Source organism: Eubalaena glacialis, chromosome 5, assembly GCF_028564815.1.
Source record: "Eubalaena glacialis isolate mEubGla1 chromosome 5, mEubGla1.1.hap2.+ XY, whole genome shotgun sequence".
Classification (NCBI taxonomy): Eukaryota; Metazoa; Chordata; class Mammalia; order Artiodactyla; family Balaenidae; genus Eubalaena; species Eubalaena glacialis.
Window position 1 is genome coordinate 121,096,341 of NC_083720.1, and position 15,575 is coordinate 121,111,915.

The 15,575-nt window shown below is 39.3% G+C and overlaps 1 protein-coding gene across 1 annotated transcript in view; it reads left to right on the forward strand.

Moving 5' to 3' along the window:
- ZNF827 (zinc finger protein 827) overlaps positions 1 to 15,575 on the forward strand; it is a 175,825-nt gene that overhangs the window by 131,625 nt on the left and 28,625 nt on the right. The gene's annotated exons all lie outside the window — the stretch shown is intronic.

Genomic DNA, 15,575 nt, shown 5'->3' on the forward strand with positions numbered 1-15,575 from the left:
AATTTTCGTTTTAAGTGCTTTCCAACCACCAGAATAGAGTAGATGATTCTCTAGACTAGACCTGTTACCATACAGTTTTTCAGCCAAGTCGTTCAGAGGCAGTTTGCTGAGATAGGGAATGAGGTAATAAGATTCAGTGATAAAAAAGCAGTCCACTTCTTGCTGGCAAGCTGTGAGGTTGACTACTTAATATTGAGCTGGAGAGTGAGACTGAATTACAGTTTCCTCCAGGGTGATGCAGGCTTCAAAATTCACTGGGGGAAGGGTTGAGGGTGGAGACAAGAGAAACCTTTACAAGCGGTCCATTTACATCTGTTTACACTCATGAATGTGTGTGTGTTCATTTTCTTTTGGCGTGTGGGAAGAAACTGGCCAAAAGCTCTCAAAGGGCTTTGCTATTTTACTTTTTTAAAACATTGTTGGGCTTCCCTGGTGGCGCAGTGGTTAAGAAACTGCCTGCCAATGCAGGGGACACGGGTTCGAACCCTGGTCTGGGAAGATCCCACATGCCGCTGAGCGACTGGGCCCGTGAGCCACATTTGCTGAGCCTGCGCGTCTGGAGCCTGTGCTACGCAACGAGAGAGGCCGCGATAGGGAGAGGCCCGCGCACCGCGATGAAGAGTGGCCCCCACTTGCTGCAACTGGAGAAAGCCCTCACACAGAAATGAAGCCCCAACACAGCCATAAATAAATAAATAAATAAATAAATAAAATTTAAAAAAAAAAACATTGTTTTTTTATTGAAGTATAGTTGCTGTACAATATTATGTAAGTTACAGGTGTACAATACAGTGATCCACAATCTTTAAAGGTTATACTCCATTTATAGTTATCATAAAATATTGGCTATATTCCCCATGTTGTACAGTACATCCTTATAGCTTATTTTATACTTAGTAGTTTGTACCTCTTAATTTCCACTCCTATGTTGCCCCTCCACACACACACTGGCAACCACTAGTTTGTTCTCTATATCTGTGAGTCTGCTTCTTTTTTGTTATATTCACTGTTTGTTGTATTCTTTAGATTCTATATATAAGTGATATCATACCATATTTGTCTTTCTCCATCTGACTTAAGGGCTTTGCTATTTTAAATAGAAATGTCCACTTAAGAGATTTCATAGTTAGGAAGTTCTTAATTGACTCATTGTTCCCTAGCGATGGTGGCCCCTTTTCAGGGTAGCACACCATATGTTAGAACAAGTAATAACAAAGGGAAATGAATTTGAGAAAAACTGCATCCATTTTGAGAAACTGGATTTTTTGTGTGTGTGCATCAATAACCCAACCAGGATGTTCCTGTGTGCTTAGCACACTGAATACATTTAAGTCATTTTCATTTTACTGGGGAGCTGGGATAAACCTGCAGTTCGACCTTTGGGAAATCATTACTGGCTCAAGCTAAATGATATTGCTGTCTCTATTACAGTCTTGGAGTCTTGGGGAGTCATATACACTGATTCATAAGGATTCCTTTGATCAACTGGAAAAACTTCTCTCTACTCGGAAGGAGGACAGAGAAGTCTCATAGGTCAGATTGTGCAGTTGACATTCTCAAGATGATGCTATCAACTCCTCTCAGATTAGATCCATGACGCTTTCTAAATCCTTTTGCAAACAGCTGAATTCCAACACGACTACCTTTATTTGTGCAATTGAAGAACGAGAGTGATCCCAATACACCGCTAGCAAAGAAGTGATTATCTTGCCCTCTTGAAGGTGGTAACCAGCTTGGACTCTTTTTTGTTTTGTTTTCCAATTGCTCAGGTTGATGGGATTAAAGAGATTTTTAAAGAAAGAGTTTTAAATATGCACAAGGAAAAAGATATGTGCAGCTATGTTATGTATTGGTTTTAATAGACTTGGGCTCTTAAAATGCTTGATCATAACAAAATAGGTGGAAACATGTACTGAGTTGGTGGCCTTCAAACTTTTGGACAAAAACCCAGAGTAAGTTTCATGTGTTTATAAACGTGTATGTATATGTGTGTGTTAAATGACAGTGTAAAATATATAGAGATAGGTTGGTTGATCGATTAAGATAGGCAAATGACACAATCTTCACCATGTACCATGTCTGGTATTTTCTAGTCTATCCTATTTTATTTCACCTTTCTTTTTTTAAAAAAGGGCTGGTTGAGCCCAGTTCATTTCATGATCTGCTGGTGGGTCACACCCAGCAATTTTATCATCACTGGGCTAACCGATAAGGAGTGTTCTCCTCCTTTGAGTTCCCTTCTGGCAAACTCAAGAAGGACCAACTAGGTGCCAACTCCTTTGGTCTTTTTCTTTTTTGGCTGCCTTGGGTCTTAGTTGAGGCACGCGGGCTCTTTGTTGCCATGCTCAGGCTTCTCTGTAGTTGTGGCACACGGGCTCAGCTGCCCCGCGGCACGTGGGATCTTAGTTCCCCGACCAGGGATCGAACCGGCGTCCTCTGCATTGCAAGACTGACTCTTAACCACTGGACCACCAGGGAAGTCCCAACTCCTTCGGTCTTGACTCAACAGGCTGGTTTGTGCCAAACAGTTTGCGGATGCAAACTCCCATCCTATTGAGATGATTGGATCACTCCTGAACCAGACCTTTGAAGCTGTGCCCCACTGTACTAAAAACAAACAAAACAGAAGAGGAACCAAACCTTTCCCAGAGTGGTCTGGTACTATTGGTCTTTGTATCTCAGTAGGAACGGGAAAGTAATGATGTTTTGCATGTGAGTGAATCTCATTGAAGAACAAATGTCTCTAGATTGCTTTTCAAAATTTTAAAATAATGGCAAAGTGAACTTAAGTGGGAGGAAAAGGATAGAAGAAAAAATTTGAATTCTGCGTTTAGCCATTAATTGAATTGAGTCCTTAGTATCTGAAACCAGTCTTTGGTTTTGCACCTTCTTGCATATAAGTAGCTATGACAGTGTCCATCCTTGATTCTTATTCAGTGTGTTAGACAGGGGCTGAATGACCCCCTCTCCACAGTATGTTGCCTTTAGTTCCCATTTTTAAAAATAATTTCCTATGAATAGCAGATCACCCTTCCTGCCTTCCCCCCCTCCTCTGCCTCCCCCATGAATGGTAAAAGGCTCAGATTGAAATAATGGAGTTTTTCGGTTGCTGGAAATAATGGATTACAGTAATCAGCTAAGCTTTTTAAAGCATGTGTATTGAAAGGGAGAAAAAGATATGTCTTGGATTCCACCCACTCCAGGAATCAGCAAAGAGAGAATTCTCTCAATTAAAACAATGAAATTTCATCCCACCCTTGGGGTATTACTTCTGCTCTGTTGATGATAATGAACATCAAGTTGATTGGCTTCCCACGCCCTGACAATCATTAGTTATGCCAAAGGTGCTGGGGATCTTCCTAATGAGTGCAATGATCTGAAAGAAATGTAAGGTGACAGCCTTTTCCTCACCTCACCCCCGAAGCCCCATCTCAGGACAGGTGACGGGCCTGACGTATCTTTTTACAGTACACTTCTTCCTCACTCTCTCTAATAGGAAAGAGATTTTGAAGATATTATTTGCTTGGAATGAGCTGATTCTGTGGAACATAGAAAAGTTTCTATTTGTCACCTACTGTATAGCACAGGGAACTATACTCAATATTTTGTAATAACCTATAAGGGAAAAAAATCTCAAAAAGAATAGATACATATATGTCTAACTGAATCACTTTGCTGTACACCTGAAACTAATACAACATTGTAAATCAACTCTACTTCAATGAAAAATAAAATAAAATAAAAAATAGATCCATATGTATGTGAAGTATTGCGAAGGCTATCAAGGTAGAAGAACTTGACTGGTAGGGCTAAAAAAGCTTATGTATTTGAAGATACCTGCAAATAATTCTCACTTATTACACGTATACAGTGTCCAAATGTCTGAAAAATATGGTGCCAGCAACATAGAAAGGCTAAAGGAATTGGAAGTTTAATAGGGCAATGTTCTCCATTCTGAAAGGGTCAAATTTTCTTCTGTCATTAGAGTTTCTACAAAAGAATCCCATTCAGACATGGAGGATTTTTTTTTTTTTTTTACTTCACATAGGCAATTATTTCCATCTTAACCTTGGAGAGAGGAAGTTGGACTAATAGTTAAATGTGATTGGAATTATGCCTATGACTTTTTTTTACTGCCTTGTGAATTTTCTTATCGAAAGCTCAGTGAACTTCTTAATTCAAAAATTAAGAATCAGCTCATGCTCCTTGCCCCTGGTAATCACCAGGGTACCACTATCATTGAAGGTATATTAAGGACCTACTTGTCTGTGTCCCAGCTAGAATTTAAAGTCATAGTCTGCTTTCTCAAAATCTGCAACTTAGGCTGGATGAGATCTACGGTTCTCAACTGGGGTTGATTTGTCCCCCCAGGAGACATTTAGCAGTGTCTGGTGATATTTTTAATTGCCATGACCAGGGGGCAGGTACTACTGGCACCTATTAGCTAGAAGCCAGGGATGCTACCAAGTATCCTGCATTGCACAGAACAGGCCCAGCAACGAAGTATTATCTGGGCCAGATGTCAATAGTGCTGAGGTTGAGAAACCCCACCTTAGGTGTTGGCAGCTGTACCTAAAGGGCATGTTGAAAACTAAAAGTCATAGACCAGATATACAAATTAAGTGGTATTGCTTCAACTGTGTATAAACACAGACTTCTGGAAATTTTTCAAGTTTCTAAGCTAGGGTTTTGTTGTTTAATAGCTCTGTTAACACTTGTTTCATAATAGACAACTGGGCAACGGTGACACTCTTTCATTATAACAGTGGCCTGAAAAACAAGCATCAAACATGAACAGAACCTTGCTCGTGAATTCTTAAAATCTCAGGAAATGGAGGATATGCATTATGGAGTGGGAGTCCTATTCCCTATGAAGTACCTGAGCCTACTTTAAATGATAAAAAAAATTACATGTATCAGTTAGGATAAAGTTTTGATGGCTGTAAAAAAGGCCAAAGTAACAATGGCTTAAATAAGGTAGAAGTTTATTTCTCTCTGCTATGTCAGCCAGAGTGTGAGCAATCTGGGGCTGCTATGGTGGCCCCAGGGTGGCCAGGTTCCTTCTATCTTGTTCTGCCAACCTTGGTATATAGCTTCCATTTCACCACCTAGGATGGCTGCTCCATCTCCCACCATCATGCCCACATCCTAAACAGCAGGAAGGCAAGAAGAAAGTGAAGGGCATGGCCCTCCTTTTAAGGGCATGACCTAGAGGTTGTGCACATCACTTCTGCTCATCTCACTGTCTAGAACTTAGTCACATGGCTACATGTAGCTGTTAGGGAGACTGACAAAGTTTTTTGTTGGGCAGACATGTGCCCAGCAAAACCTCAGGGGTTCCTTTATTAAAGGAAGAAGAAAAGCATGCATGTGGGAAGACAGCTTGCAGCCTCTGCTTCAGATATCTTGTCTTCGGTTAATTCAAGGTCAAGGAACCCAAAGACTGCTTAATGATTCCAGTTGGCCTTTGGTCAGGATAGAGGGCACAGACTGTGATGATGTCTACAATGGCTTGTTATTTCACTCTGTTACATTAATCCTCAATCACATGTAGGGCAGTACGAGCTCAGGAGCTGAACTGCCACGGTTCAAATCTTAGCTCCGCCACTTGCCAGCTGAGTCGATTTTAGCAAGCTTCCTTCCACTCTTCGTGCCTGGATTTCCTCCTTTGTAAATTGTTGATGGTAATAATACCTAACTCATAGGCTTGGGGTGAGGTTTAGTGAAGTCATACACATAAGGCACTCAGACCAGTGCCCATCAGAGTGACCTACTAAGAGTTCTACACGTTGTTATCATTGTGGTGGATTCCTGCGCCCGACTAGCTGATTTCCTATCTGCTCATTTGAACCTTAACTTAGTAAACACATACATGTCTGTCAATTTCATTTGGTTTTAAAATCCTAATAAAGATTTGTTGCCTTGACCTAATTTTGAGTCGTAGCTCCCACCCCCAATAAAGTTATCAAAACGTGGGATTTGATCTGGAATGAAAATAAAGCTCAACCAGGATTGATGTGGGCTTGAGCCAACTCATGAACTAGTGGATTGCCAGCACTTTACATCAGAGTCACATTGGTGGACAAGCTAGAAATTCAGAGTAGACAACTAATGTTCTGGCTGCTTTGTCAACTACCTGTTGATTTCTCTGCAGATGTCAGAGATTTCTGCTTTGATCCAATCAATTTCATTAAACTGGAGATAATTCTTTTCTCTTCAGTAAAGGAATTTAAGAACTCACAGCAAAAACATTGCAATTCAGAAGATCTACAAATGGCAGTAATTATCATGCTTTCTACAGTATTTCATATTTCAACATCGTATAGCAGATATCCGTCCCTGAATTCTGAGCAGATCACTAAAATTAAGGTTAGAACATTTTTAAAGCTGATGAATGTACATACATATCTGTGTGTGTATTAGAGAAAATCCTCTGCAGGTGATAATATAGTTTGGCCCCTAAAACACACGTGTTCTTTGTTAGGTCATTTCCTACTTTTTACCTGTATAAATTTTGAAAGCAGATTAGTATTTTACCTCTATATGAAGTAATAGAAATGCAAATCATGTATATTGTTTATGGAACGCAGGGTGTATTTTCTATAGGCTATAACATACTCTGATGTGAATATAAAGTTAGTGGGGGCAGCCATACTCCAGTACACAAACATTTGTCTTGATTTTCTTCTCAAAGTCCGTTTGGTCCTTACAACATAAAATGTAATGGATGATTCTACATGCATTTACTCTTAAATTCAGTGAGGGAGAATGATGGTGACTCATTATAGCAATTCTTATTATTTTATCAACAGAAAATGATAAAGAAAACAATTTCACCCAATCACATGGAAATGGAAGTTATTTATTTATTTTTTAAGGTTTTTCAGTTTTTTTGTTTGTTTTTTGGCTGAGTTGGGTCTTCGTTGCTGCACACGGGCTTTCTCTAGTTGCAGCAAGCAGGAGCTGCCCTTCGTTGCGGTGCACGGGCTTCTCATTGTGGTGGATTCTCTTGTTGTAGAGCATGGGCTCTAGGTGCCTGGGCTCAGTAGTTGTGGCTCGTGGGCTCTAGAGCGCAGGCTCAGTAGTTGTGGTGCACGGGCTTAGTTGCTCCGTGGCGTGTGGGATCTTCCCGGACCAGGGCTCAAACCTGTGTCCCCTGCATTGGCAGGTGGATTCTTAACCACTGCGCCACCAGGGAAGTCTGAAATGGAAGTTATTTAGACTGACCTGTATCAAAATATTTACTAGGCAGGCTAAAACTTTAAGCACTCAGAGGGCATGTGGGTTTAACAATGTGAATATACAACAGCTAATGATGTCCAACCCTAAAAAAACAAAAAAATACAACGACGATTTCCAGAATAAATCATTTCCATTTCTGCCATAGAAGTTTTGGTCTCTTAAAACTCAGCATATTACAGTATAATGCTTTAAAAAACTATTCAGGACTTAAGGAAGCAAGCCCTAGTGTGTGGGTTCCTCCAAACAGAAGGATTCCACTCTTTTTCTCTTTCTTTTTAAAATAAATGAATACAGGAAACAGAAAGGCATAGAAGGAACATGTGAGAATGAGGGCTAATAGCCTTACTGGTGAACAAGCTCCAGAGAAAAAGGGGACAAAGAACTTTTCCTGTGATGCAGCATTTTGGGGCGGGGGTAGCCGCTGTGAATCTCTTAAAGTTCAAGGACTTCACAAACCTCTCCTTGGCCGACTTGAGCGAAGCATAAGACTCATGTGAGTCACCAGGTGAACAGTTGTAACTTGATAAAAAGATAATCCTCTGGCTATTATTATATCAAAGCAGTAGACGGAGTGTCTGTAAAGGTCAAATGTGAAGCTTTCCACAATAATTTTACCTAAAGGCAAAGAGTTTACCTTTAAGAGCAAGATCTGTACTTTGTTCTCTAGGGTCTCTGTTATCCAGTACAGAGATCGTATCCAGCACACCGTGGCTTGAGCCAGATATGGTTTGTTTGCGGGAGACTCTTCAAGACTTTGGTTTTTGTTTTGAGATATTATATAAGGATTCCATTGATTAATAATTATTGCAAATGTGGTCCCAGAATTGTGTGACTCAGGGCCACTGCCCCTAAGAGACCAAAATTCTTGATAAAACATTACACGGTTCCTGCCTTTTGACCTTGCTCTGACTTGGGAGGACACCCCCAGTATGCGTGGTTTGGTTCAGTATCTGTGAAAAGGGAACAGAACCTACCACAGAGGCTGTTGGGAGGAGCCAATGGTATAATTTACTTCAGGTACTTTACAGAGCGCCTGATGCATTGTTAGCTCTCAGTAGTAAATTTTATTTTTGGTGCTGCCGCCATATTTCCTGCACAGGTGTTAAGAGGGTAAACGGAGACATGATATTAAATGTTCACATTTGGTTAGAAATTCGATTTGCAAGTGATGAAATAAGGTATCCCCCCACCCTTCTCCCCACCACCACTTCACTACTCCCTGCTCCTGCCCCTCTCCCTCTCCTCCCCCTCCTTCCCCCTTCTCTGCCACTCAACCAGTGTTACCAGTTCCACGGGCATCCCTCCAGAGATACTGTATGCACAGACAAGTGAAAGTGTATCTGTATATCTGCGTGTATCCATATTTATTTTTGGAACATTTATTCTTGAACAGCCCTCCACTTGAAAGGATAAAGAACCTCCTTTCAAGCTGATAATTGAAGTAGGGAAATGAAGTAAGTGTCTCTTCCCTGCATGGTTGCAAACGGCAAGATTTTCTACCCTGTGGAATCAAACGGTTACATCCTTCTTGATTTAACAAGATAAAGAGGACATTGGATATAGAGGATCCTTTTGACAGGGTAGACACTGAGGCCCCAAAGGGTGGTTCACACTGGAGTTTATTACTGCACTCAGCAGGCCATTTTATCTCCACATAGAGACATGATCATTTAAGCATGTGGGCCAAATATGTGGGTGCCCAGAATCAACAACCAACTCTCTTTTACATATTTTTGTATGCTTTGTTAGCTGACTGGCTCCAAATTAAACTGAAGGGGAATTAGAAGCCTTAGTTGAGGAGTCAGTGGTGTAAGACACCCCACTCTAGCTGAGCAGATAGAGCAAAGAATTTCAGAAGAATGACAGTTGCTTCCACTTCCCTCCTTTCAGTCGTTCCCATTGCCCCCCACACAGGAACCTAGTCACATCAGATTTAGCTCTTCCATATTCCATCAATTAGGGCAAAAATGATTGGGTTAAAAGGGCATACTTCTGATTATCCTGGTGCCTAAGTAATATGGTTATGTTATCTATAAATAACACAGAGAGGGAAGCAGACGCAGTCACTCCCCATAAGCAGTGATTCTGACATCATTTGACAGGCACGGATGGTTAGTAGGCTTAGTGTAGGTATCAGAGTTTGCCATTTTGGCTAAACCTTCACTTTGGAAGAGGAAAGAGGTGTGCCATTCCATTTGAAAGCCTTTGGAAACTCGCTTTTTACCCATGGTTACCCGCCAGACCAGTATTTGGGATTTGATGTTTTTCAGTGCTCTGTTCTCCTGGAGATATTACTGCTTTCCTTAACAGTAGAAATAGTTCTGTGAATTGGGTCTTGACAGGTAAAGAGCTTTCCCATTGGCCTTTACGGGTTTTGGGTATGTGTACGCTTTTTAAATGAGAAATGTAGATCTCTAGGAGTTTCACCTGACATTATGTCCTGTGAGATTAGACTGTGACCACATTTTCATCCCAGACAACACCGACAGGACCTTGAGGCAAATCATATGCTCGTACACTGTTGAAATCAGAATATGGCGGCATTCCGATGGGAGGAGCATTTGTGAGTTTCCATATTAAGATTAAATGCAAGAATCTTTGTTCATGCAACATTAAGGTTACAAATGTGCATATGCCAAAACTGGGAAATAGAAAATGAGATTATCATGGTGACATCTGTTCTCCACTGTAGTACGTGTTCTATAGGACAGTGTACGGGTTGAAGACTGATTAGTTATGCAAAGCCATTGGTAGGTAGTGTGATTAAGCACCTGAACTTCAGCCTGTGGGGAGGCAGGGGGAGGAGGTAAGGAGGGCACTGAGCCAAGACTGGTTCACTTCCAATCTGGATTTTACTGTATGACTCTAGGCAGGCAATTAGCTGGCCCGCACCTCAGGTTCTCTATAAATTAGAAGCAGTAATAGAAGCCTTCTCCCAGTTCTCCCTGGTTCACAGAAGGTGAGGCCAAGATTCTTCTGAGGCGAAGTTTCCAAAGAATGTTGAACCTCCATCATCATAGTTTGAGGTAGTAACTTTCTGTTATGGGGTAGGAAGTGGTACAACATGGGACAGGCTAGGACTTCTCAGCCTTATCTATTTGCAAGTGGTTTATATTAATTTTCATATATCATGCATCAATGCTTTTCTCTCCTTTGCCTATAATTAGTGAAATTTTAATCAAATCAACCAATATTTATTGATTGTCTATTACATTTAAGATCTATGTAAAACGAGAAGCTAGGAAGAGATGCTTTCAAAGATGACCAAGTCAGGGACTTCCCCGGAGGTCCAGTGATTAAGACTCCATGCTTCCAATGCAGGGGGCACAAGTTCGAGCCCTGGTCGGGGAACTAAGATCCCACATGTCGTGTGGCACGGCCAAATAAAAAAAAATAAAATTAAAGAATAAAAAAAAAGATGACCAAGTCAGAATATATGAGAAAGATACATACATACAACCTACAGTAATACAGGACATATAGTTAAAATATATTGCATTTCCACTATGGACTAAGGTTGTGCCTCCACACTTCCAAATTATTTGATCTTTCTCTATTTTGATTTGTAACCAAAATATTGCATTGATATTTTTGTATTTAATTTATTTGATTTCCTTTTCAGTTTGAAAATTGAAATGGAAGGAAAACATCTTTTTTTTTTTTAGATTTCTCCTCCTCTCTCTCAGCTACTTTGGAGTTGTATCACTGAGTATTTTCTGTTCCTTACCATATCCTTAGGCTACTGGATATTTGCATTTTGGGTTTGTAAGCTGAAAATCCTCTTCTTGCTCTAACCTTAAATGATTAAATAGAAGTGGTTTTGAGTTTTCATTTAGTTATATTGATAATAGTAATGCCTTAACTTTCATATTCAAGTTCAATTCTTCAGACTCCTTGTCCATAGGATATGTGTTTGGAGTAGGATTAAACTTACATTAAACCTTCCATGCTGTAGCTACATTCTATTCTTTAACAGGGAGATGTGTGTTTAAGGCAGCTGATAAGGTTGTACTTTCATCTGAAACCATAAAATGCAGCGACACTTGCCATCTAGGAAAGAGAAAAATTAAACACACAACTTTGACCTCCTTAGGACCCAGTCCAAAATCCGCTATCAGCCTTTTGCTACTTTGACACAGAGACTAAAGATCCTTCACAAAAAAGGGGTGACGCATCCCATGGACATATCGAGTGTTACGTGCAGTATGAGGAAAGCCAGGGTGCATATTCTTCCAGGTTGGGGATCCTGGGTTCAGATCTCAGCTCCACCTCTTACCAGCTGTGTGAGAACAGGCTGATTCCTTAAGTGTCTCGAGCACTGATTTTTCTCATCGGTACAATGAGGATAACAATGAGACCAACCTTAATGTGTTGCTTTGAGGATTAAATGATATAATATAAGTAAAGGACTTAGTCACAGTGCCTGGAACAACATAAGTGCTAAGTAAATCTTAACTAGTTGTATGTATAATTCCTCTTTCAGCTACATCTAAATCCACAGGTTTCTCCCCCATTAAAGAAAGTACATGGATATTCAAATAATTGACAATAATATTATTTTGGAGATGGCCTGTTTTATTTATTTAAAAAATAAAATGTTTGCCAGCTGTGTTACTTATTATTGTTGTTAACAAATTATCAGTGTTGCCAATCATTCAGACACACTTTCACAGGAAAATATTAACAAGGTATGTCCCAAACCCATGTTGGTGTGCCCTACCTGGGGAAAAATAATTAAAGAAACAAACAAGCAGAAATATTCATCATATAAAAACATACAGCTCTGCTTAATCAAATAGATAGTATTTCTGGGTCCAGGAGAAAAATATTTGTGATGAGTGTTGCCTTCAAATGTTAAATCTACCATCAACTATTGCAAATTTTATAATGTGCTAAAACCCAAGGTCAAGAGAAAGGCAAACTGGAAGAGTTATATTTTCTGTTAATACAGAATTCAATAGATTAGGAAGCAGAGAGAGAAGACTGAAAATTTGAAACTGGATGTAGTCACTCAAGAATACTGCAGTGTCTGGGAGCTGATAAGGGCTTTAAGGAAATTTAGAAATCTTTAAAGGAATGGATGATATGATCAAGGCTTGTCCATAAGAAAAGAGAACTGGAATAATTGAGAATACCAGTGAATTCCAATTCAGTGAAGGGAACTACAGAATCCCTAGGGGCTTACTTGAATAATATTTGGAAATGACTGTGACTTGAATTTAAAAAGAAACATATTAAATATTTAAAAAATACTCTATAGGTGTGGTGCATAGCACATCCTATAATATTAGAAGTAAATGAACATTAAAATTTTTAGTATTTTAGAAATTAGTTTAGAAAGTCTGAATTTTCACAGTCTAGAATATTTTATAAAGTTTAAATTTTTTAACAATGGTGATTTGCTTTTAGTTTATTCATTCCCTCCTTTATTCAATAAATAAATATGGAGCACCGAGTTCAGCAATTTACAAAGGGAAAAAGAGAGAATTCTCCCATTTGCCCAAGCAGTGGTAGTGTTTTCCCTCAAGGTGTTTTCATATGTGCCCATACTTTATAATAATTTGTAGAAGAAAATTTTTTTGATTTAAAGATTCATCATCACCTAATACAGTCATGGGGTAGCTCCACACTTGAATGCCTGTTATTTTACTTCTCTGGGAAAAGTTGAAAGAAAAGTCATTAGAGGGGCTTATTCTGGGACCAATGAAAGCTGACCTGAAAGGATTTAATTAAAATTTACATAATTGGTGCTCAGATTTTTGATATCCAGCAACCCATCAGCAGTAAAGACCTAGGAGGAGACCCGAGAGGAATCAGGCAAGAGAAGGGAGTCGGCGGGCTCCGAATTCCACCCTTCTCTCTCCATCTAGGTCCTGGGGTAAGAATTTGGGTTGCCCTAGTAAAGCCTCCTTTAAATTTATGCAATCACGGATGCTTCTTCTTCATGGCTGGTGAATATAAGAAAATTTAAATTGGAACAAATCGAGATTGTAGCAGATAAATTTGTCTTTGGTGAGATAAATCAGAACCCTTGGATTTTCTTCTTTGATCTTGTACAGTAGTATCATGTAACGAATGGTTAAGGGTTTGGGCTTTGAAGTCAGACTTGGGTTTGGGATAGACTGTCACTTACCAGTTGCATGACCTTGAATTCATTGTTCAGCCTCCCTGAGCCTGATACATCTTTTTTTGTAAAATGGGAATGGTAACAATAGTACCTAACCACAGTGCCGTCATACGTTTCAATATAATATGTGTACATACATAATAGAGTGCCTGGCACAATGGTAAATCCTCTGTATCTGTAGCGTATGGTTTCAATTATGCATTATCTCCTTAATATACTTTTTTAAATTAATTTTTATTGGAGTATGGTTGCTTTACAATGTTGTGTTAGCCTCCACTGCACAACAAAATGAATCAGCCATACACGTACAGATACCCCCTCCCTTCTGAACGTCCCTCCCATTTAGGTTACCACAGTGCATTAGGTAGGGTTCCCTGTGCTATACAGTATGTTCCCATCAGTTGTCTATTTTATATATAGTATCAATAATGTGTATGTGTCAATCCCAGTCACCCAATTCCTCCCTCCCCAGCCCTTTCCCCCTTGGTATCCATACATTTGTTCTCTATGTCTTTGTCTCTATTTCTGCTTTGCAAATAAAATCATCTATACCATTTTTCTAGATTCCACATATATGCGTTATTATACGATACTTGCTTTTCTCTTTCTGACTTAGTTCAGTCTGTATGACACTCCCTAGGTCCATCCGTGTCTCTACAAATGACCCAATTTTATTCCTTTTTATGGCTGAGTAATATTCCATTGTATATATGTACCACATCTTCTTTATCCATTCCTCTGTTGATGGACATTTAGGTTGCTTCCATGTCCTGGCTATTGTAAATAGTGCTGCAGTGAACATTGAGGTGCATGTATTTTTTTTGAATTACGGTTTTCTCAGGGTATATGACCAGTAGTGGGATTGCTGGGTCATACGGTAGTTCTATTTTTAGTTTTTTAAGGAACCTCCATACTGTTTTCCATAGTGGCTGTATGAATTTACATTCCCACCAACAGTGCAAGAGGGTTCCCTTTTCTCCACACCCTCTCCAGCATTTATTGTTTGTAGATTTTTTGATGATGGCCATTCTGACTGGTGTGAGGTGGTACCTCATTGTAGTTTTGATTTGCATTTCTTTAATAATTAGTGATGTTGAGCATCTTTTCATGTGTTTGTTGGCCATCTGTATGTCTTCTTTGGAGAAATGTCTATTTAGGTCTTCTGCCCATTTTTTGATTGGGTTGTTTGTTTTTTTGATATTGAGCTGTATGAGCTGCTTGTATATTTTGGAGATTAATCCTTTGTCAGTTGCTTCATTTGCAAATATTTTCTCCCATTCTGAGGGTTGTCTAAATGGAATCCAAATTGGCAAAGAAGAAGTAAAACTGTCACTGTTTGCAGATGACATGATGCTATACATAGAAAATCCTAAAGATGCCACCAGAAAACTACTAGAGCTAATTGATGAATTTGGTAAAGTTGAAGGATACAAAATTAATACACAGAAATCTCTTGCATTCCTATACACTAACAATGAAAGATCAGAAGGAGAAATTAAGGAAACAATCCCATTTACCATTGCAACAAAAAGAATAAAATACCTAGAAATAAACCTACCTAAGGAGGCAAAAGACCTGTATGCAGAAGACTATAAGATACTGATGAAAGAAATCAAAGATGACACAAACAGGTGGAGAGATATACTATGTACTTGGATTGGAAGAATCAATATTGTGAAAATGACTATACTACCCAAAGCAATCTACAGATTCAGTGCAATCTGTATCAAATTACCAGTGGCATTTTTCACAGAACTAGAACAAAAAATTTTACAGTTTGTATGGAAACACAAAAGACCTCGAATAGCAAAAGCAATCTTGAGGAAAAAAAAAAAAGTAAGGGAGCTGGAGGAATCAGGCCTCCCTGACTTCAGACTATACTATAAAGCTACAGTAATCCAGACAGTATGGTACTGGCACAAAAACATAAATATAGATCAGTGGAACAGGATAGAAAGCCCAGAGATAAACCCACACACCTATGGTCACCTAATGTATGACAAAGAAGACCAGAATATACAATGGAGCAAAGACAGCCTCTTCAATAAGTGATGCTGGGGAAAACTGGACAGCTACATGTAGAAGAATGAAATTAGAACACTCCCTAACACCATACACAAAAATAAATTCAAAATGGATTAAGGACCTAAATGTAAGACCAGACACTATAAAACTCTTAGAGGAAAATATAGGCTGAACACTCTTT